Genomic DNA, 23,488 nt, shown 5'->3' with positions numbered 1-23,488 from the left:
TATCTTCTTACGTATTATGTTTACAAATCAATGGTTACATACACACATGTAATTTCTTTCCAATTATATTGCATAAATCATCTAATATAGCATTTTGAGATAATAGAAAATTTGTTGCTAGGTAATTCTTGTTATTCAGATAAGGAGACTTTAAAAATCTTAGTTCATTAGTTCTCATCTAGGATTAAAAGGTTGTACTTTCACACCTATCCTTCATGCTAACTTGGCAGGTTATCTGCTGTGTATCAACCCCTGAGTCTTCCTTTTGTCATATATAAAGATGCTTGCTCTGAGGAAGTTATGTCTGTGAAAATTCTGCTTCTCCAACTACATTATTGGGAAGACTTGAAGACATATAGAGCCAAGGCACCTTACAAGAATGGTTTATAAAATATTATGGCAATTTGAAGTCCATCTCTCCCCACATAACCAGAGAGTGAACTGACTTTGTTGTGACGCCTTTGCTTGTATCTCCTTAGTGATGTGCCCTTGCCTTCTCAGCATAGTGAAAACTTCTAGGCAAGGTTTACAAAGTAATTTGTGTGCTGGCTTTGCCTGGGTTCTCAAATCTCATCTCTTACATCTCCCTGCACCTTCCGTAACCAACATCAAGTCCCTCCTACAACCACACCCACACCCACCCCCTACCCCACACACATACACACATATTAACTTCCTTGCAAAGCCTTGCTTTATATGCTCCCTTTTGCTTCTGGGCCCTTGTGCAGATGCATCTCTCTGCTCTCCCTCTCCCCTCCCTCCTTTAGGTCCAGCTGAGCATTCACCTCCATCCACAGGAAACCTTCATACAACTCCCTCCTGAATTAAGTGTCGTTCGAATAAGCCACAATTTTTCTTATCTTCAAGCGTATCCAACTATATGGAATATACCTCTTTGTTTATCTGACTCGGCCAAAAATTCTCTTGCTGGCAGTACCTACAGCTTGTTCACCATTGTCTCCATGTATACATTGTAGGGCAGTAAGCATTTAATAAATAATTTTTGCAAGAAAGAAATGAAAGGAGGGAAGCAAGAAGGAAGGGCAAAATGGAATCTAGCTGTCTTAAGCAAGACAAGAGATCAAAATAAAACTTAAGAGTGGGGAGGACAGGTAACCTAGTCTTAAACTATGTCCACAAATCAAAGTTATACATACTAGAGAGAAGAAGGCTGAGAGATGGCACAGGCAGTTTTCAGAGGCTTGAAAAACTCTTGTTAGTATCACGGATAATCATGTTTAAATTTTGAAGTGATTACTTGAATTGAGTTGAAGAACTTAGATTTCCTATCATCAATTATTATCTGATATTAGGGTAGTTTTTTTTTTTACAATAATATATTTTTTGTGGGAGATTTTCTCTTACTGATGGTTCCTAAAACATGGCGGATTTTTTTTTTCCTCTTGAATAGTTAAGGGAATAGTGGATGATTTATCTAATTAATTAGTTGATGTCTCGTGGTATGTTCAAGTCTCAAAATGTCATATGTACACCACATTGTATCTGATTTCTAATGATTTATATACTAAAAATTAGTTATAAATGTAAGTCTTTTTTTTTTTTTAGCTTTAAAGGTCAACAATTCACATTATATGAATCTTCTTGTAAAAGATTGGATTCTTTGGAAGCTTTAGTCATAGATTTCCTGGTTGCAAGGAAAACAAAAGAATTCAGCTAGCTCAAGTAAATATGGTTTAGGAGAGAAAGAGAGAAATGGAAAGGAGACATTGGCTTTCCATGTGCCTAACACCAGACTAGACTCTATTCAACTAGAAAATGTAAACACTCACTGTTGTCTATTCCAACTGATTAGGCCAAAGAATCTGAACCATCTAATTTAGGCAATGTACCTTGCACCAACTGAATCAATTATGGCAAGAAAGTAGATGAAAATTGGTGACAATATGATATTGAAGAACATAATGCTCCCCTTTCTGGTACAGCTTATATTGCAAGAACTTATAGATGAGCTGGCCATGATTGGCCTCCTTTAAAAGAGGTTGACAAATAATAAGAAGCACTGTTATATGAGACTGTAAAAGCTCTTTTACTGATTATTTTGGAAAATGTTTTTTTTCTTTTCAAGTGATATATGAAAGACAGCTTATTTCTTCTAATTATATTAACTACTTACTCAATGTTTCCCTCACCTCCCACCCTCTGGTTCAAAATCCTATACTTACAACAAATTACAATGTTTTCTTGTGGTTCATTTGCTTTAAATGAGATTTAAATGTAATGCACTAGTGTAAATTTAAAGGTGTCTCCAATTCAAGCTTACTGAATATCACCATGCCAGTGCAGTTTACATAAATATACTTGAAACCTTTATATGTCTCTGTAAATTGAGCTCATGAAAGGGTGTCATTTTGAGAAATACAACTGCTGTAACATTTTATGAATCAAGTATTCTTTAATATGCAGCTAATGGAATTATCTCTAAAATAGTTTTATAACATAGTTAAAATTAAATTATTTCCTCAAAACTCATTTATTTATTCAACCCTCCTGGAAAGACTGCTTTTTCTCAAAGAGATCTTGGTAATTTATCTCCATTGTCATTTTTTTCCCTAGAGAATCATAGTTATTTTAACCATTTCTTAGTGGAAGCTAAATGTTACCAATTTTTTTTCCTTTTGAGATTGTTTTACTTTGGACTCTTTCAGTGGCAGGTAACAAAAGCTACACTAGCATAATCCAAAAGTGTGTATATTAGTTCACATGCCTGGGAAGTCATTCTTATGTCTGCCTTCAGGTTGAGGTCTATATTGGACTCAAAGTATCACAAGGACCCAACCTTTCTTTTCACTTTCTCAAAAAAGTTATCATTTCATTTTGGGAAGATGGGAGCTATGCATCATTTTTACATCCACTTTCCTGATAGCACTAACCAATGTTCCAGATTTGAATCTGACAGATTTCACTTTGTCTAGAATGTTTTGGTTTTTTTTTTTTTTTTTTTTTCAGGGCTTTTTTGGTGGCAGAAAGTATTTAGGTTCCTTTATTTACTGGAGGTACTGGGGATTGAACCCAGGACCTCATGCATGCAAAGCATGCACTCTACTACTGAGCTATATATACCCTCCTCCCTGTTTTTATTTTTTAATTGAAGTACAGTCAGTTACAGTGTGTTAGTTTCTGGTGTACAGCACAATGTCCCAGTCATCCATCTGCATACATATATTCATTTTCAAATTCTTTTTCATTAAAGGTTATTACAAAATATTGAACATAGTTCCCTGTGCTATACAGAAGAAACATTTTTTTAAATCTATTTTCATATATGGTGAATAAAGAAGCTGTGGTTTATTTATATAATGGACTACTACTGAGCCATAAAAAAGAATAAATAATGCCATTTGCAGCAATATGGATGGAACTAGAGATCATCATTCTAAGTGAAGTAAGCCAGAAAGAGAAAGAAAAATACCATGATATCACTCATATGTGGAATTGAAAAAGTAAAAGAAAAAAAGGACACTGTCTTATCTACAAAACAGGAACAGACTCGCAGACATATAATCTTATGGTTACCAGGAGGGTAGGGAAAGGGAGTGGGAAGGGATAAATTTGTGTGTTTGAGATTTAAAGTGTTTTTTGTAGTAAACCCTGAATCAATCACTATGCCCAGGGATTGCTCATTTCTCCTGTGTGTAGTTCATAAACTCAACTCTCAAGCAAATGATGCCCTGCCAAATACATGTCCAGAGAATGACAGAGTACCAGTTGTTCAAGCAAATTTAGGGCTGTAAAAAGTAAAAAGGAGCTTGGTCTACTACAATGTGGACTAAAGATGTAATCATTGAACAATGAAAATCAATATTTAGTTAGCCCTATCTTATTCAGGCCCAATATTAGGCATTTCCCACACATTAACAAGAAGCAGATATTATCTGCATGTTGTATCTGTGTTGAAATGGACACATGGAGAAATTGATTATCTAATCCATGACCTTACAGCTTGTAAGTGAGATTGCTACACTTTGTCTCAGTCCTACCTCTGCAATTCCCTAATGAAATACCTTACCCTCTAAGGAGTATGATACTCTCATTCCCAAAAAGAAGAGGTTGGGCCTGATGATTTCTAACTTGCTTTCCATACTAAGAATCGGATAATTCTACGATTATAAATTATTAACAGTTACTCTGACTAAAGAAATAACTGAATTCTGACCATGCCTTTCAGCACGACTGTCAAAATGTAGTCAGACCCTCCAGGGGCGGCGGAAGCGCGGGCGTTGCCTCAGCTCCCCCTTAACGCCGGCGGCTGGGCCGGCGGCTCCGGGGGCGCCGCTGAGGGGCAAGGACTGCGGGGGGCGGGTTAACAGCACCCGAGGCCATCACAGGCCTCGGCTGTCCCCGAAGGAGGGGGTAGGGGGGCGGCAGACGGCTTGGTTTGCGCGGTCAGAGTGGACAGAATGGATCCTGGAGGAGGGGCCGCTGCCGGGCCTCCCGGGGAGCCGCGTGTAGCCGTCGGCAACCTTGTCTCCTGACCTCTGCGTTTTTATCTCAGGTTAATTGTTGGCAAAAAAGCAGACTTTGAATGGACCGGGGTGAATCCAGGATTGGTAAAGAATCTGTCTAGAGCCCTGTGTGCCCCAGGGCGGTGAGTAGGTTGATTGCAGCCTGATGTTGCCCTCAGCTTGGTTCGTTCTGTCTGGTAACAGGAGTATTTCAATTTATGGAGCTGGAATGCAAGGCCTCTTGTAAAAAAGGTTCTCTGCTTTCCTGAGAAAGCGTGATAGTTCTGGTGAATCAGTCCCACAAGACTGTAAACCGCGTGTCCAGCCTTCCTATCTGGAGAAAGACAATAAAATGCTTTAAATAAATAAAAAAAAAATGTAGTCTAGGCACTTAGCATCTTTGACCTTAATCTTTGCAGCATGTTGTTACCTGCAGCTTTTCTCCTCCAACGTATCCGCCCCATGGTTGTGCGATATTAGGCAAGAACAAATTTGATGACATTCTTCTCTTCCTTCTGCTTCTTCCTGTTGATTGGATTAAGTTTAGACACTTAGTTTGATACACAAATCCTTTCATCTGAACACAGCATGCAATTCAAAACCGTATCATTCCCCTTCTCTCTAAACGCTCATTGACATGTAACGTTTCGCAATTTCCTAAACTCTCCTTGTTCCTTAAATTTTACATTCTCTCCGAGTTCTCCTTCCTGGCCAGCTCCTTCTGGTTTTTCAAAGGACAAATGAAAAATAATATACATCTGTGCAGTCCTTCCTGATTCCCCCAGGGACAGCTAGTCAAGCTTTCCTGTGTGCACCATCGGTATTTACATAGAGAAGAGTAAAGAGCTTTGGCAAATAGATATGCATTAGAAAACTTCCTACCAGTTATTGTGAAAAACCTTTGGTAAAATAAGCATGTTCTGTGTGTTTTCACTTTGCTCACCTCTAAAGTCAGCATACTGAGTAATTTCTGGCATTTATATCCTATCGTGACAAAAGCATCATATGTAGAAGACAATCAGCTACCAATACAAACATATAGGTGTTAGTAAATTGATGTCTTCATATTTCAATCTGAGCCTTCAATTTTCCATTTTGGACCCAAGTGTGACTTTGAGAAAATCACTGAAGAAATTCATTTTTTTGGAAAAACTGATGTTTTAATGTATAGCAAGAACTCCAGCTGCCAGATTATTGAGGGGGTGGCACAGCTGATTCTTGTGTATCATCCTTCCTTGTGATATTTCTAGAATGACAGTTGATAACTTGAAAGCTACAGGATGAATACAGAATCTGAATAAGATCAGTTGGATGTGTGATCTAGCTGGTAAGCATAAGAGAACTAGTATTTCTCACATTTCATGTCATTCGGATCAGGGTCAGTGTCCTTCATCCACAACACATAGGACACAGGGGTTGGAGCAAGTGAACAGTTGATCAAAGGTGCTTCTCTAGTGGATGGAGTAACTGGACAAAGGTGGGAGGAGGTAACAGCAGATTAGAAACTTTTTTAAAAATAAAGAAATGAGGTAAGAATCTGACTTGAAACTACTAACGAGGACATTGGTTCTTTAATTTCCAAAATATCTGTTCCTCACCAATACACTCTAACACGGATTACAGAGTCTATGGCCATGATGATACAATGATCTGGAAAATATTAAGGAAAAGAAGGCTTTCTATATTATACTGGATTTGAGGAAACATAAAGCAGGGGAATTTAAAAGACTAAAAGTATAGTGTTGTCACAATTATGTATAAATTAAGAAGCAGGCAGGACTTTTAGGGAGCATATGAAGAGGATATGAACTGAAGGTAGGTTTTTTTAGGGCCATGTTTATGAATGTTTCACAAAATGCTGGCTTCTGGTAAGATGGTACATGGTCTGTGACAGTCCAGAAGTTACTTGTAAAGGTAGTGCCTGCTTTTCTATGATCTGTATTCATCTACAATTATATAACTTGAGGAGAGCAATTGAGCCACTCCCTGAGGAAAGGAGAAATTTAACCGAAAGTTATTTCAGCAGGTGGACCCAAAAGCCCACCTTCCTTTCAGGCAACAGATTAATAGCACATTCACCTGCTGAATCTTTGGCTCAGAGTTATGGAAGTCTTCTAGATTATATCAAATCCCACTGAGTATGAAAAACAAAATTAAACTTGTCCTCATGAAAATATATTCCCATCAGAATTTTTTTCCTATGGAGCTTTATTCTCTAAATGCTTTTTTAATGGGTAAAAGAAAGTAGCACAAAAATAATGTGTTCATGCTGGATGAGGGGTTGGGTAAACATTAATTATCACAACTTCTCTAAATATAAAATTTCAAAACGGCATCTCTCTTTGACTGTCATACTGATTGTGAGTGTGTGTGTTTGTGTTTGCCATTTTACTTCATTTGAATATGTAAAGAAGGGAATTTATATCAAAAATATTTATGAAAAAAATTTAGTTTTTATTAATTAATCAGTGAAAATGTTCAATTTATAATGAAATTATTTCAAATTCTCTAATTGAGATGCATACTGTAAAGATAAATATATTTGCATTTAACGAAGTTATTTTGTACTTCAATTAAATATTCTAGCCAGTAAGTAACAGTATGATCTGACACTAACTTTCGTTTTGTTACCAAAAAAGGCAAAATGGTCCTCTCAGCCATCTTTAGACTCATTGTCAATCTGTCATACTTCTTTTTATCTCTTTAAATAATATATTCACTCTTGTATTTATGTTTCAGAGAAGAGTTATCTGCAAACCTCAGTCCTTGTTTTCTTCTAGCTAATGATTCTACTTGCTGTTTGAAAGCAATTGCTGTAGCCAAAAGATTCTGTTCACGGAAAGAGCCCATGAAAAGTTAAGAGACAGATGGAAGGTTGCAAGAAGACACACTTACAGTCAAAAATCCACAAGGGAGTTATATCTAAAATATAAAAGTAATTTATACAAGTAAAAACAAAAAAAAAAGGAAAAGTGAAAAGGGCAGGAACCATGAGAAAAATATAGGCCAAGTTATAAAAAAGCAATTTGTCATTAGGAAACCCAAAAGCAACAAACTTGAAATATGCTCAGACCCACTGGGAATTAGAGACATGCTAATTAGAACAACAATAGCATATCACTTTACACCCATGAGATTAGCAAAATTTAGAAAGCTGGATAATGCCAAGTGTTGGAAGGAGCAGCAGGAAATAGGAAACCTCCTGAACATATTGTGGAATTATGCCATCATCCTGAAAAGCAATCTGAGACAGGTTTAATCCAATCAAGTTCACATACCTACTATATAACTCTGCAACCCACCACAAAACATGTCGGGGAGAAAGTCTCATACAGGCTGTGACAGGACACATAAAGGAATGTTCTTCTCAGTGTTGCTCGTACTATCGAGAAGTTGGAGGCAATTGAAGTGCCTGTCCCTGGGGGATAGGTAAGTAAAGGATGGAGGCTGTACACTAAAAAGTACACACACGAGTTAGAGGTAACATACCAGATATTCCTACAGCAATAGGAGTAGATCTTTAAAACACCACACTGAGTTAAAAAAAAAAGAATAAGAAAAAGTATCTATAGCAAATAAAATTTGTTTTTTTTTTAAATAGATGCACATAAAGCACAATATTTAAAGAGAACACATTAAAATAAAAGGGTATTCATCAAATACACTAGGATTAATGCCAAAGTGAGGGGAGGGTCAAGACAGTGGGGAATGGGGAAGAGGAATAGAAAGAAAGGAATGAACAAAGAAGCCGAATAAAAGATGGCCTTCACACTAGCAATGATACATTGTGCCGGGAACTATAAAGTATGATTGACTCTCTGCACCTGTGGTTCCCCCAAAACCCCCAAACAACAAAACATTTGAATCGTTATACTCACAGAGATACAAATATAAAGGAACCACACAGTTTGGGGATCCACCAGTTTCACTGATAAATATTCAAGTTGTTTAGCATACACATTTTTATATTTGACTTCCATTGAGCTCCTTGAAACAATAAGTCTGCTCATGTCCAAAATCAGACAAATGTCCTGCTAAGATTCACTTGGGAGCACTAACCCAACTTCAGTATCCCTTTCAGTGAGACTTCTCAGATTTCAAGGAATCTGTGACCCTCTCGACTACAGAAAGAGCCGGTCTACTGAAGCTGGCCATTTATAATTTTGAGTTATCAGTTTAAATGGAAAGGGAAGTTCTCTTTGATTTCTAATAGAGATAAACTCTTTCCTGGGAATAGTGTTGCTTGTGGTTTTAGAGGCTTAATGACTCAGGGCTGTTGCCTTTTGTTGTGCCAATTGAGGCACTTTACGTGTCCAGACAAAATCTCTCTCAGCAAGATGGCTTTGATATAAAGCCACTGATATTTAAATATCAAAATGTAACTCTTTGGCCTGGCAATAACCCTCCATGTGGGAGGCTTGGATGAGATTTCCAGACCTGCTCTCTTGTCCTTGGATCTGCGGCATCTGGAAATGATACTTGTGGTCATGGTAATACTTCAGTCTGTCAGAGTGTATTTTATCCAAAATTTTCAGTGTGCCTTGCAATTTATTAATCCTTGCAACACCTCTAGGAGGTAGGCAGATATTTTTTCCCTTGAGGAACTGAGGCAATAGAGGGTGGAAATGAGAACTGCATACGGCCAGGCAGCTGGATGAGAGGGTGCAAGGAAGTCCTTTGCACTTAGGAGAACAGCCAATCCCATTAAATGGTGAACTCATTTGACACTACCATTAAACAGGTCTTAAAGGAAATTTTATAGCTTGTGAATGAAGAACAAGGTTTTGGAAACTAAAATTAGTGAAGGCCTAAGGAACTGAAAAATAAATTGTGACATTTAAAATGTGCTCCTCAAATATTCTGTTGCACATTCCAATGTACTGAGTTTAATCAGTGAGACTAGAAGAAAATACCAAAGTTATTGAACTACAAGCTTGCTAGTGTGTGCGCCATGGTAGTATCTGCGTTTGGGGAGTATAATTTCTTTGAGAATATTTTTTTTTAATAAAATAGTGACTTTTTGGTGCTGTTATCTCTTTCTTCTTTTTGATTTCTTAGTTGACCTCAATTCCATTTCTGATTTTTCATGTAGATTAATAGAATTTTCCTGATGCTCAGCTGAGGTTTCCTGAGGTCAGGTTTCCTTGTGGTCAGCTTGGCTATGCTCTCTAATCGCCTGTGGAAACAATAGTATAAAAATCAAAGAGTGGATTAAGTTTTTTAATTTATTGCCAACTTTCTCTGAATTTCTATTTGTCCCAGATCCACCTTAGGTTCTACTAGACCCCACTGGATTATTTGTAGCCCTCGGACAAAATGCAGGAGTGTGTAAAGATAGTCTCTAAGGTAGATCATTTCAATCATTCGTTTATTCCCCATTCCACATTTATACCACAAATAAGTATTTACCAAATCTACTATATTTGTTATTGAAGTATAGTTGATTTACAACGTTGTGTTAATTTCAGATGTACAGCAGAATGATTCAATTATATGTGTGTGTATGTGTATATATTCTTTTTTCAGATTATTTTCCATTATATGTTATTATAAGATATTGAATATAGTTCCCTGTGCTATATAGTAGGTACTTGTTGTTTATCTATTTATATATAGTAAGGTGTATCTGTGCATCCCAGACTCCTAATTTATCCCTTCCTTTCCCCTTGGTAACTGTAAATTTGTTCATTTGTTTTCTGTGTCTGTGGGTCTGCTTCTGTTTTGTAAATAAGTTAATTTGTATCATTTTTTGGATTCCACATATAAATGATATCATATGATACTTGTCTTTCTCTTTCTGACTTACTTCATTTAGTATGATCATCTCTAGGTACATATATGTTGCTGCAAATAGCATTATTTCATTCTTTTTATGGCTGAGTAATATTCCATTACACACACACACATATATACACATACACACACATATATATAGAGCATGTCTTTATCCAGTCATCTGTTGGTGGACATTTAGGTCACTTTCATGTCTTGGCTGTTGTAAATAGTGCTGCTATGAACATTGGGGTGCATGTACCTTTTCAAATTAGAGTTTCCATCTTTTCTGGATATATGCATAGGAGTGGGATTGCTGAATCATATGGTAACTCTATTTTTAGTTTTTTAAGGAACCTCCATACTGTTCCCCATAGTGGCTCCACCAACTTACCTTCCCACCAACAGTGGGAATCCTCTATTGGTAAGAGGGTCCCCTTTTCTCCACACCCTCTTCAGCCTTTATTACTTACAGACTTTTTGGTGATGGCCATTCTGACCTGTGTGAGTTGATACTGCAGTATAGGTTTGATTTGCATTTCTCTAATAATTAGCAATGTGGAGCATCTTTTCATGTGCCTGTTAACCATCTGTATATCTTCTCTGGAGAAATGTCTATTTAGGTCTTTTGCCCATTTTTTGTTTGGGTTGTTTGTTTGTTTGTTTTGATACTGAGTTGTATGAGCTGTTTGTATATTTTGGAAATTAATCCCTTGTCAGTTGTGTTGTTTGCAAATGTTTTCTCCCAGTTCGTAGGTTGTCTTTTCATTTTGTTTATGGCTTCCTTTGCTGTGTAAAAGCTTATATGTTTGATTAGGCCCTATATGTTTATTTTTGCTTTTATTTCTTTTGCCTTGGGAGACTGACCTAAGAAAACATTGCTACTATTTACAGCAAAGAATATTTTGCCTATGTTCTCTTCTAGGAATTTTATGGTGTCATGTCTTATGTTTAAGTCTTTATGCCATTTTGAGTTTATTTTTGTGTATGGTAGATGGAGTATTTTAACTTCATTGATTTACATGCAGCTGTCCAGCTTTCCCAACACCACTTGCTGAAGAGACATTCTTTTCTCCATTGTATATTCTTGCCTCCTTTGTCAAAGATCAATTATCTGTAGGTGTGTGGGTTTATTTCTGGGCTCTCTATTCTGTTTCATTGATCCATATGTCTGTTTTTGTGCCAGTACCCTTACTGTTTTGATTACTGTAGCTTTGAAGTATTGTCTAAAATTGGGGAGGCTATGCCTCCAGCTTTGTTCTTTTTCCTCAGAATTTCCTTGTCAATTTTAAGTCCTTTGCAGTTCCATGTAAATTTCAGGATTATCTGTCACATAAATTTTAGGACTATTTGTTCTAGTTCTGCAAAAATGTTCAGGGTAATTTGATAGGGATTGCATTAAATCTGTAGATTGCTTTTGGTATTATGGTCATTTTAACAATATTAATTCTTCCAGTCCAAGTGCATGGGATATCTTTCCATTTCTTTAAGTCCAGACTTACTATATTTCAACCAATGTTCAGAAACTGGAGATACCAACAATGAACAAGAAGCTGTCATATTAAAAACTTTTTAGTTATTGAGGACTCATCTATATATATATATTATATATATATATTTATCATTATTATATATTATATATATTATATATATAAATATAATTGCAGTTAAAGAGAGTGAATAATACACAATTCTATTAAGAGGGCTTATGCTCTAGACTTAAGGAATTATGGACAGTTTTATAGAAGTAGTGACATCTACACTGAGACCTGAAGGACAAATAAGAGTTATCCAAGCAAAAGAAGAAAAGTTGAAAGATAACATATTACTTGGAAGGGGAATAGCAGTTGTAAAGTTCCATAGATATTATATAGCATACTCAACCAGGGTACTGAAAAAGATAATGATTGTTACATCATAATGATAACAAAACAATACCTAGTATTTATGAATATTTATGAAATGATAAGTACTGTGGTTTGTTCTTTAAAAGCATTATCTCAAGTTATCCTCAACAGCCTTCTGAAAAAGATTATTTACTGATTTTTCAGTTGAAAAAAATGGGGACTAGAGTTATTAATTATTTTCCCAATGTTACCATCCAGTAAAGAGGATGATTCAGCATTTTAAATTTGATCTGGCTGACTCCAAACCCCAGAAGTGTTTCTGAGCACAAATGTTGATATAATGCCTAAGTGAGTTTTTTACTGCCTGAACTTGGACAAGTTTCTCTGTCTTTACATGCCTCAGTTTCACCCATTAGTAAGTAGCATTTGTAATAGCACCTACCCATAGAATTGTGTGTTAAATGAGTTAATACATTGAAGTTGCTTAAAAGAATATGTGATATATGTAAGCACTATGAAAGCATTTGCTATTGTTTTATGTGTATTAAACCTTACAAATATGTTGTCTCTACTGACAAACCATAAAAATGGAAAGGTGACAGCGGCAAGTGAAAAGGCCAGGGCCAGTTGTAAAAATAGCAATTTTCCCACAAGGACAATGGAAGCCCATTGAGGTTTAAAACAAGAGAGTTAGAAATCAGTTAAGCACTTTTAAATATCATTTTGTCTTTGAACATAAAGCAGTTAGATGGTTTTTTACAAGAATCCAAGATGTCTTAGCCTGCTTTGGCTGCTATAACAAAATTCCGTTGACTAGATAGCTTAAATTACAGACATTTATTTCTCCAAGTTTGGGAGGCTGGGAAGTCCAATATTAGGGTGCCAGTATGATTGGGTTCTGTTGAAGACCCACTTTCTGGCCCACAAATGGACCAAATTTATTCCTGAGTCCCCACTTTCAATCAGAGAAATTGAAAGCTCTGGTGTCTCCTCCTCATTTTATAAGGGCACCAAACCCATTATGGGAGCTTCAGCCCTATGACCTCATCTGAATCTAATTACGTGCCAAAAGCCATTCCTCCTAATAACATCACATTGGGGTTAAGTCTTCAACATATGAATCGAGAGGAAAGGGCACAAACATGCAATGCATAATACAGAGCTATGTTGATAATCACTGGAGCTGGGATATTAAGAAACAGAGAGACTAAACAAAGGATAGATTTGGTAGGTAGGGAACAGGAATCCATAACTGATTGAATTTGGGGAATGATGCAAGAAAGTTTGTAGAGTGCAATGTTTTTCTCAGTAATATTTCAAAATTTAAAGGAAAGCATACATTTTATTTATCAATACATTGCTCTTATATTTAATGTTCAATCAAGAGTAATATTATAAATAGACTTTTCTCAATGATTTTCACATTTGCATGGAATGCCAATCTTTTCACATAATGTAATGGAGTGATCTTTAAAATACTAGATTATTAATGCTAGTATAATGCTAGTAGAATATTAACATTATTATTAATGTTATAATAATATATGACTCTATGTATGTTACTAATACAATATTTAAATGTTAAAGATTTTCTAAAAACAGACTATCTTCTTCTTTTAATAAATAAGCCTTTAAATTTTTTTTTAATGTTCCCTGTGTGCACTTGCAAGTTATTCTTCCAAGCAAAATGATGACATTCAGTTTCTTTCATTTAAATTCTTTTAGCTATCACGGACTACATACAGCACAGATATGGTGACAGAATGCAGGTCTGTCAAATGTCTTTCCTGATGTTAAACGAGTCTTTCTTATTCTATCCTCTGCGGCCATACAGATAATGCAGGAACTGAACAAGTATTCAATGCAAAGTATTTCCTGCAGATCCAGAGTCTTTATTCTGTTTTCATTTACCAAAAAAACCCAAAAAACAACAATAACAAAAAGTCATCCAGTTATCTAGAAACTTCAGCGCATGAACCATTTTATGTAGCAAATGCATAACATAACAAAAAACAAGTATACAAAAGTGCTCCGTAAAATGCAAAGCATCATTGTCACGAGAGCTAAGGACTGACCTCTTAATACCAAAGATTTTTTAAAACTGTTTTTGAAGTTACCCTTTCAAAATGTTTTCCCTATTTATTTTACATACACAAGAATGTGATGAACATAGCTGTTCAGTTAGCTCATGGTTAGTGGATTTCTCATGCTGCATTAGATGATTTGCCATTTCCTAGCCAGGCATTGCACAGCCACGGCTATTTGCTCTTGCACACATTCTTCTTTCTAAAACAAATTTTCTCACACTTACCTACTCTCAAAATTTCACCTTAATTGGCACTTCTCTGTAACACTGCTCAGAATGTGTTTTCTTATTATAAATACAGCATTTAGTCTTCCTTCTTTTATGTCATTTACTCCATTGTCTAGTGCGTCTAGACTCATGTTAGAAGAGTTAGGAAATTAGGGTACCAAGAAATGTCTAAGTATTTTTTAATCCTTAAATGGCGTTTTCTAATGTTCCTGCTTATTTTCTATCAATAGTTAACAAGAACAAGAAGCAAATAAGTATCTCTTTCCACAAACGCATTTTTACAAAATCAAATATGTCAAAACCAGTCCTTTCATTCAGAACTATGTCATATGAGTTCAGCAGATGCTTCCTCATCTTTCTCCACAGACACGAAAAAATCACTAACCATGAGACTTCGTTGAATTTAATGATGACTAATCCTTTTCTGTTTCCACTCATTACAATACTTTTCGCTCCTTTACTTCACCTGCCTTGACCCTGTACATGATTGCTCCTCTGCTTTGCTTCATATAAATGGCTCTGTTTCTCATCTTCCTACGGTTACAGCATTGACACTTCATTTTTAAAAATATCTTTTGTTTGATATTTGTGTTCACTCTCTACTTCCATTTTGTCTCATTCCTACAACCAGAGTAACCATTTAAATTTAATAAAAAGTTCTTAGAGTTGAAAGAAATGTAGAAAAATTTACATCAGTCACCCTCACTTCATGTACTTCTGGACAAGATCTCTTTTCTTTTGCCGTAAAAAGTTTATGTGAATTACACAAGTAGCTGAGTTTTAACTAAAATTTTATAATGATAATGACAATAAAGCACTGGCAGTTGAATTCTCAAACCACAAAGAAAAATGTGTCATTAGATTAAAATCACATCCTAAAATATGTAGCTCATGGAAATATTATTTTAATTAATTGGGCATTCAGGAAGACTGGGTAAAAATAAAAAATGATAGTTGGCTTTTAAACGTATACAGCTGTTGATCCAAATACACATCAAAAACTAAACCACTCAGACTGAGATAAACCATAATGAACACACTAAAGAAGGTGAAGCAACACATCTATCTACATGAGAGATAACTTGTAAAATTACACTTAAAGCCGGGTCAGCATTATTATTAACGTGTAGGAGTCAACTTCCCTAGATGTCACAGAAGCATACTGGTTAAAAATTACACTGGTTTTAAGGGGCTACTTTAGTTATTTCTGTTCTTAGAAGTGTCTTGAGTCTTCCATTCATTAAAAAGGTTAAAAATAATAAATTACAAATTATCAACACTTGTGGGTATTTCAGTATTCTAGTGCTTTAAATCTAATCAGCAAGAGTGATAGACAATAGCCCCAATTTGTGCCTGAATTTCTTACAAGGCACTCAAGGACTGAGTCATTCATTCATTCATTCATGCATTCCCCTTCTTCTGGATTATCACAACACCTCTATGAGAAAGATAAGTATGTGTTTACTAGTTTATCATACAGGAGTATGAAAGAGCAGCACAATTTAAGTGTACTGTTATCGACAGTCACACCACTGGAAAACAAGCTATCAGAATAAGGTTATTTAAAAGCATGGCGTCATCTAAGTAACTCAAACTCTGAGAGAGAGAAGCCCTATCTGAAGCATTGAAATAGCACAAATAGACTGAAATATTTCCTGGATCTGGATATCCCATAGTTGTATATTCAATATTCTTAAAACAAGAAGAGGTAACCTGGAGAAACTATTAAATCGCCCTCTATGTTGCCAGTGGATGGTCCCAGAGGCACTTGACTTAGAACTATAGAGAGACATGTTAAAAAGTACGTCATGTATTAGTGGCAAATCTCAAACCCTTCTCCTGTAAGGCTGAACCTCATTCATTATGTTGCATGTGTTAGAATAGTGCCTATCCCATTTGCTCTTAATAACCCATATAACTGAAAATTGGATGACTGCTGTGATCACTTGTTAGCTCACTAGCAGGTCTGGGGAATAACTCTGTATTACTTCCATGCCGTCAAAATTCTTTATTTCCAATCACTCTTTTGTCTCCATGCTCTTTATTTTGTGTGTGTGTGTTTTGGATTTATCTTTGGGGGATAGCCTTCCTCTCACCCCATCCTTCTCTTCCCTTTTCTCCAACTGGATAAAATCCTCCTCATCCTTCTGACACTAGCTGGATGCCACATTTTCTGAGAAAACGTCATCAGTTCTGTTGGAAAGATTCAGTCACGTTTCTACAGTGTATCCTTACCCACTGCTCATTCTTGGTGCAGTCTGGCTTATACTGTGGTTGTTTGCATACATATATAGATTTGTATGCATGTGTAGTACAAATGTTCTCTACACATATTGTATTCAAACACACATATTGCATATATATGTAGAAATTCTTGCAGGTAGAGGCTATGACTTTTCATCTTTAAGTCCTTAAGTCCACTATGCATTATCCAATGTCTGGCATAAAATAGGTACTCAATAAGCTTTTATTTAATGAATAACTAAATAAATGTGCCAGTTAATTAATTAATTAATTAGCATGCTTAACATTCTAGAGATTAAAAAAAGATTTAATAATACTCTTCTCTCTGATATTTGGAGTTCATGATAAATAGGAAAGACATAAATTAATAAATAAATCCTAATAATGGATCATATTCTGAATTTATGATAAAGGAGACATTAGCATCTAATTTGCTGTATAACTTTTCTAAATAAGGCTTTGGGGTTTCTGAAAAACAAAAGAAAAATTTCTAAATGCCATAGAATAAGTCAATCACTCAACAAGTGTTCATTGACCATAGGAACTCCAAGCAATTTTATGAACCTAATTTCTACTTACATTTTTGTTGCCAATGGAAATTGTTGTAATGGAAACTCCACAAAATTGTCCTTGATTTCACGGATATCACTTATTGAAAACAGTTTTCATTTTATGAGTCTTTATTTTTCATAATATAGTAACAAGTCCATTAAATATATTTTTACAGAACAAACTTTCAAAAAGTAAAAAAAAAAAATCTTGTGAAAATGAAAGAACAGTGTGACACGATGACAATCAGACTTTCCCTGCTCTTGGCTCCAGTCCATATCAATTTCTGATCTGTAATATGCAATATATTTAATTAGTTTCACTTACATATTCTCCTTGCTCATTCCTTACAACATCACTCTACAATGTTGGGACAATTCTAACAATAGGATTAGTAAAATGATAATGAAAACATCTACCAATAACTGACTACTTATTGTGTGCCCAGCACTGTATTTAGAATTTTATGTACACTATCGTTTTTTGTTCTCGCAACAGGCCTATGAAGTGGGTATTAATATTATTCCCCCTTTAATGATGACATTGCTGATAACTGGAGAAGCCAAATAACCTGTAAAAGATCACATGACTAGCACTTGGTAAATCCAAGATGTTAAGCCTAAATCCATCTGACGTGTAATCACTACACTGATCTGCTGTATCTGCAGGTAATATTAAAAGTGTTTTGGTGTGTTAACAGAAACCATAATAGCTGCTTTATCATTGTATCCTGCTATTCTCTAACATAACACTGCCTTGCCTTCTAGGTCAGAATCTTCATAACTAGGGATGTCAAAATCACTTACTACTGAAGATATTGAACCTAGAAATTACTGAGGCAGAACAATTGTTTTCATCAGAAGAAAGATGGTACCCTTCCAATTTTGTTGGGTCACATAATTTGTCCTCATTTACTCAGATGGTAACCAACCCCCCATATCTGTAAAGAATAAGATGCTCTTTTGTTTTCATCATTAGAGTGTAATTATAAAAGATTAAGTGCAGATTCATGAAGACAGAAGGACACAATTAAATGTGGATGCCACTTGGAATTGCACATAAGTGCACACTGTTCAGCAAATGCGCATTTACGTGTCTACACACATGCCAATGTCCAACACACAAGTACATGAGGAACTTGCCAAACTGAACAACTTTTGAGTATGAAAGCCAGACACTTGAGGACCTTCTAAGCTCCCCTGTGTATAAATATATTTTGTGTTGACAGTGGAGACCATATGATAGGATAAAAAGAAAATGTTCCATGCAGAAATCTGAAACTATTCTATTGTGATCCAATCTTCATGTAACTTCCACATCTAAAAAAAAAAAAAAATGAGTTTTTGCATAATATCTGTGTGTAAGCTTACTTCCCACATGGAGAGTATGCTGTCCATTGCAAGCCATTCTATGACTGTGAGTAACAATATAATGTTTGCTCAGAAAGAGGCATTTTAACAACAAATCATTATTGTAAAATATTGGTTCACCATAAGTAATAAAACAGCATTTAGGGGATGGAAGGACCAGTGGAAATTATCTTTACATACTTATTTTGTAGATTAGGAACCTGAAATCTGGAGAGATAGGGGACTTGCCCCATGACGGTCACCTAGATAAAGTCAGGTCTAGGAGTAGATTAAGATCCCAACTGTCCGTACCTACTCCAACATTTCTTCCTTCAAATTAGTATTGATTTATGAGGAACTTGTGTTTTTAATAAACCTACCTAGATCTCTTAGCAGCAGTGGACACAGTTGCCTTCTATTCTTTTGAAATTCTCTTTTCCCTTGGCTCTTGGCTTGTATAATTCCACATTCTCCTGGTTTTCTTCTTATGTCTCTGGCTAACTTCAACCTCGTAGCCAGCTTCTCTTCTTTAGCAAACTGCAGTTTGGGATTCCCCAGAGATTAGTTCTGGGCATCTTTCTTTCTTCCTCTGCACTTTATTGGGATTGATTCAATATTGATTATCCTCCCCTGTGAGCATGAGGATTGAGATTAGACTTGTATCCTAAAATCAGAAGAGGTTAGGGAACAATTTCTACTTTTTATCTTTTTTCTGAACATATAATCTTTCTCTGATAGAAAATCAAAGCTATATCCTTTGTGTATAGGGCAGGGTGACTATACCTGGCTTTTTTTTGAAGAACAGCAAAGGGTAGTACATGAGAGCATGGAATCTGGATCCAGACTGCCATGGTTCTAATCCTGGCCCCACATTTAACAGCTGGTGATTTTCGTGCCTCAGGTTTTCCACCTTTAAAATGAGGATAGGAGTAACTACTTCATAAAATCATTCTGAGCATCAAATTAGATAATTTACGTAAAGTGCTTCAAATAGTGATTGGAAGAAAGTGTGCTTTGCATTAGTTATCACCATCATCACCATCATCATCACCATCTATATTCAAAGACTCAAAATTTTGCATCCAATCCATACTCTCTCCTGAATGTCACATTTCATATGTAGCTGTCTACTTGAGGGATCTATTTTGTGTTTCACGAATAACTCAAACTTAGCATGTCCCAAACCTTGCTATATCTATTCAGCTTTAAACTGCTTCCATAAACCTGCAACTCATTCATCTTCTCTGTTTCTATAATATCACATCCAGCCACCACCATGTGCAAGCCAGAACACCGGTAATCGTTCTTAAAACTTTTTTCTCCTCACCTCTTACAAAAAAACAGATATGTCTTGAATCCATCTATTTTTTTCTGTCTCTGTTGCCACCACAGTAGTCAAAGCAACATCGCCTTTTATCCTAAGGTAATATTCTGAATTCTAGGTGAACTTTTGCATACTATAATCCACCCTCCAGTAAATAGACAGAATGATCATTTTTTAAAAATATGGACAACTTGGTTTAAAACACTTAGGTGGCATTCTCTCACTTGTAAGTCAATGACAAAATTATTTACCATGGCCTACATGATCGTGGATGTTCTAATAGACTCCTCTTTTAACTCATCTTGTCATTCATTATATCCCAACCACTGGCCTCTGAGAGTTCCTCGAACATGGAATTTGTCTTACCTATAGGGTTTTTAGACTTGCCATTCCCTCTGATGTTCTTTCACACTCACTACCTAACACATATCACCCTTGCCCTCCACGATGTTTCCTATGAATGACTCCTACTCACTCTTTATATCTCAGCTTGTACGTCATTTCCTTAGGGCAGCCTTCCCTGAAAAGCCCTTCATCCAGCAAAATTACCTCTATCCTTCTTTTCCTCCTATCACTTGTTACAATGATCAATTTCATGTAACCTGCGTGCTGATTTAATATCGGTCACCTCTAGAGTATAGAATCAATGGGAGCAGAAACCACACTATTTACCAACACTTAGTATCATTTCTGGCACATGATATGGACTCAGTGAATATCTATTAAATAAATGAGCATAATTAGTGAGCAACAAAATACTTTTTTAAATGTGTTGATAAGAAATACAATCCAAAGCCATAAAGCAGGATAAATGTTAGCGACAGAAATGACATAGTTGATTTTGTCCAGCCATGAGGACATGTTCCTAAGTTTAACTTTTGGACAAATAATTTTTCAAGAGTCAAATCAGTTCCAGAAAGAGTACAATACCAACCTGTTAACATAAAATAGGGAAAGAGGGCAAATATTAAACAATCATAGGTTCCTTTGCTCTAGATAGTAAAACTGTTCTTTTATTTCCTTTAATAAAAGTGTCTTTCTCCAGAATAAAATGTATTATTGAGACCTCTTTAAAAATAAATTAGTTATCAACAAGTGAAGCTTTACTCAAATGTAAACTCTTCTGTGTTAATTCACAGAAATTTCTGCACCAAGAAATGTCAAAAGTAAAAGAATGAGACATTTCAGAGAATATAATCACTTAATTGTTGAATGTGCAAAAAAGGTCCCCTTTGATTTCTTCTTAGAAAAATTGAAGTACATTAATCAAAGCATGATACCTTTCATAACTGTTCCCATTAATCAAATTCCCCCCAGGAGGTGGGCCTATATGAAGCAAGGTGAGAGCATGGTTAGTTTGCACGTTAATTTCCAAGGGAAATTAGTAAATACATATCCTTATGCTCAGAATTCACTCACACAACATGTGTAGCATATTAATAATTTATAGTTTATGTTAATGTTTTATTATCTGAAACCTTAATGTGGGCTTCACATAGTTAACTACCCACTACAAGCCTGTTCTCATTAGTGGAATATAATCTAAATAATACAAAAAGTGCTAGGAGCTTGTCTATCTTGTAATGAGTGATCTCATTTCCCCTTAAGAATCCATTCTCGTGTACACTCTAACCTTGATGTCACAGTGCATCTGATAGTTGACACACAACATTATATTAGCTGCGAGTATACAACACGGTGATTTGACATTTATATACATCGCAAATTGATCACCATGATACGCCTAATAACCGTCTGTCACCACCCAAAGTTACTGCAATATTATTGACTATATACCCTATGCTGTCTGTTATATCCTCATGACAATTATTTCATAATTGGAACTTTGTACTTCTCAGTCCTCTTTCCCTGTTTCTTCCAACTCCTAATCCTTCTTCCCTCTGATGGACATCTGTTTGTTCTCTATACGTATGAGTGCGTTTCTGTTTTGTTTTGATCATTTCTTTTGTTCTTTAGATTCCACATACATGTGAAACCATATAAGCCATACGGTATGACATTTATCTTTCTCTGTCTGACTTATTTCACTTAGCATAATACCACATAAGACCACCTATGTTGATGCAAATGGCAAGATTTCATCCTTTTTATGGTTGAGAAATAATCTATTGTATATGTACCACATCTTTATCCATTCACCTGTTGATGGACACTTAGGTTGCTTTCAAATCTTGGCTGTTGGAAATAATACTGCAATGAACGTAGAGGTGCCTATATCTTTTTGAACTAGTGGTTTTGTTTTGTTTGGATAAATACCCAGAGTGGAACTGCTGGATTGTATGGTAGTTCTAGTCTTGATTTTTTGAGGAACTTCCATACTGTTTTCCGTAGTGGCTGTACTAATTTACATTTCTATCAACAGGGCATGAGGGTTCCCTTTTCTCCACATCCTTGCCAACACATTTTACTTCTTGTCCTTTTGATAGCAGCCACTCTGACAGGTGTGATGAGATATTACATGTGGTTTTGATTTGCATTTTGATTTGACTGTAATGCTGAGCATCTTTTCATGTGTCTGTTGGCCATCCACATGTATTCCTTGTAAATATTTCTTAATTGAATTGTTTGTTTTATTGAAGTATAGTCAGTTATAATGTGTCAATTTCTGGTATACAACATAATGTCCCAGTCATGCATATATATACATAAATTTGTTTTCATATTCTTTTTCATTAAAGGTTATTACAAGGTATTGAATATAGTTTCCTGTGCTGTACACAGAAGAAATTTGTTTTTTATCTATTTATATATATAGTGGTTAACATTTGCAAATCTCAAACTCCCAAATTTACCCCTTCCCACTCCTCTTCCCCTCATAACCATAAGATTGTTCACTGTGTCTGTGAATCTATTTCTGTTTTGTAGATAAATTCATTAGTGTCCTTTTTTTTTCTTTTTCCTTTTTTTTAGATTCCACATATGAGTGATATCATATGGTATTTTTTCTTTCTCTTTCTGGCTTACTTCACATAGAATGATGATCTCTAGGTTCATCCATGTTGCTTCAAATGGCATTATTTTATTCTTTTTTATGACTGAGTAGTATTCCATTCTATAAATACACCACACTTCTTTATCCAGTCATCTGTTGATGAACATTTAGATTGCTTTCCAATCCCCAAATGGGCAGAAGATCTAAACAAGCAATTCTCCAATGAAGACATACAAATGGCCAATAGACACATGAAAAAATACTCAATATCACTAATTATCAGAGAAATGCAAATCAGAACTACAATAAGGTATCACAACATACCAGTCAGAATGACCATCATTAAAAAATCCACAAATAATAAATGCTGGCGAGGGTATGGAGAAAAGGGAACCCTCCTACACTGCTGGTGGGAATGTAGTTTGGTGCAGTCATTACAGAAAACAGTATGGAGATTCCTCAAAAGTGTTTATATTTTTAATTTTTAATTTTATGAATTTTCTGTGTATTTTGAATATTAATCCCTTATTGGGTATATCATTTGCAAATATCTTCTGCCATTTAGTAGATGATCTTTTCATTTTGTTGATGGTTTCCCTTGTTTTGCAAAAGCTTTTTAGTTTGATGTAGTCCCATTTGCTTATGTTTGCTTTTGTTGCCCTTCTCTAAGGAG

General features: G+C 35.6%; 1 protein-coding gene and 1 non-coding gene across 5 annotated transcripts in view; one reads left to right on the top strand and one right to left on the bottom strand.

The window, feature by feature from the left end:
• The window catches only part of ROBO1 (roundabout guidance receptor 1), a 1,017,320-nt gene that overhangs the window by 462,171 nt on the left and 531,661 nt on the right, over positions 1-23,488 (top strand). The window lies entirely within an intron of this gene.
• TRNAA-UGC (transfer RNA alanine (anticodon UGC)) lies at positions 3,010-3,086 on the bottom strand. The gene has a single exon. It is a non-coding gene; the product is annotated as a tRNA-Ala (tRNA).

Source organism: Camelus bactrianus, chromosome 1 (genome assembly GCF_048773025.1).
Source record: "Camelus bactrianus isolate YW-2024 breed Bactrian camel chromosome 1, ASM4877302v1, whole genome shotgun sequence".
Taxonomy (NCBI): domain Eukaryota; kingdom Metazoa; phylum Chordata; class Mammalia; order Artiodactyla; family Camelidae; genus Camelus; species Camelus bactrianus.
This window is presented reverse-complemented; position numbering and strand designations above follow the sequence as displayed.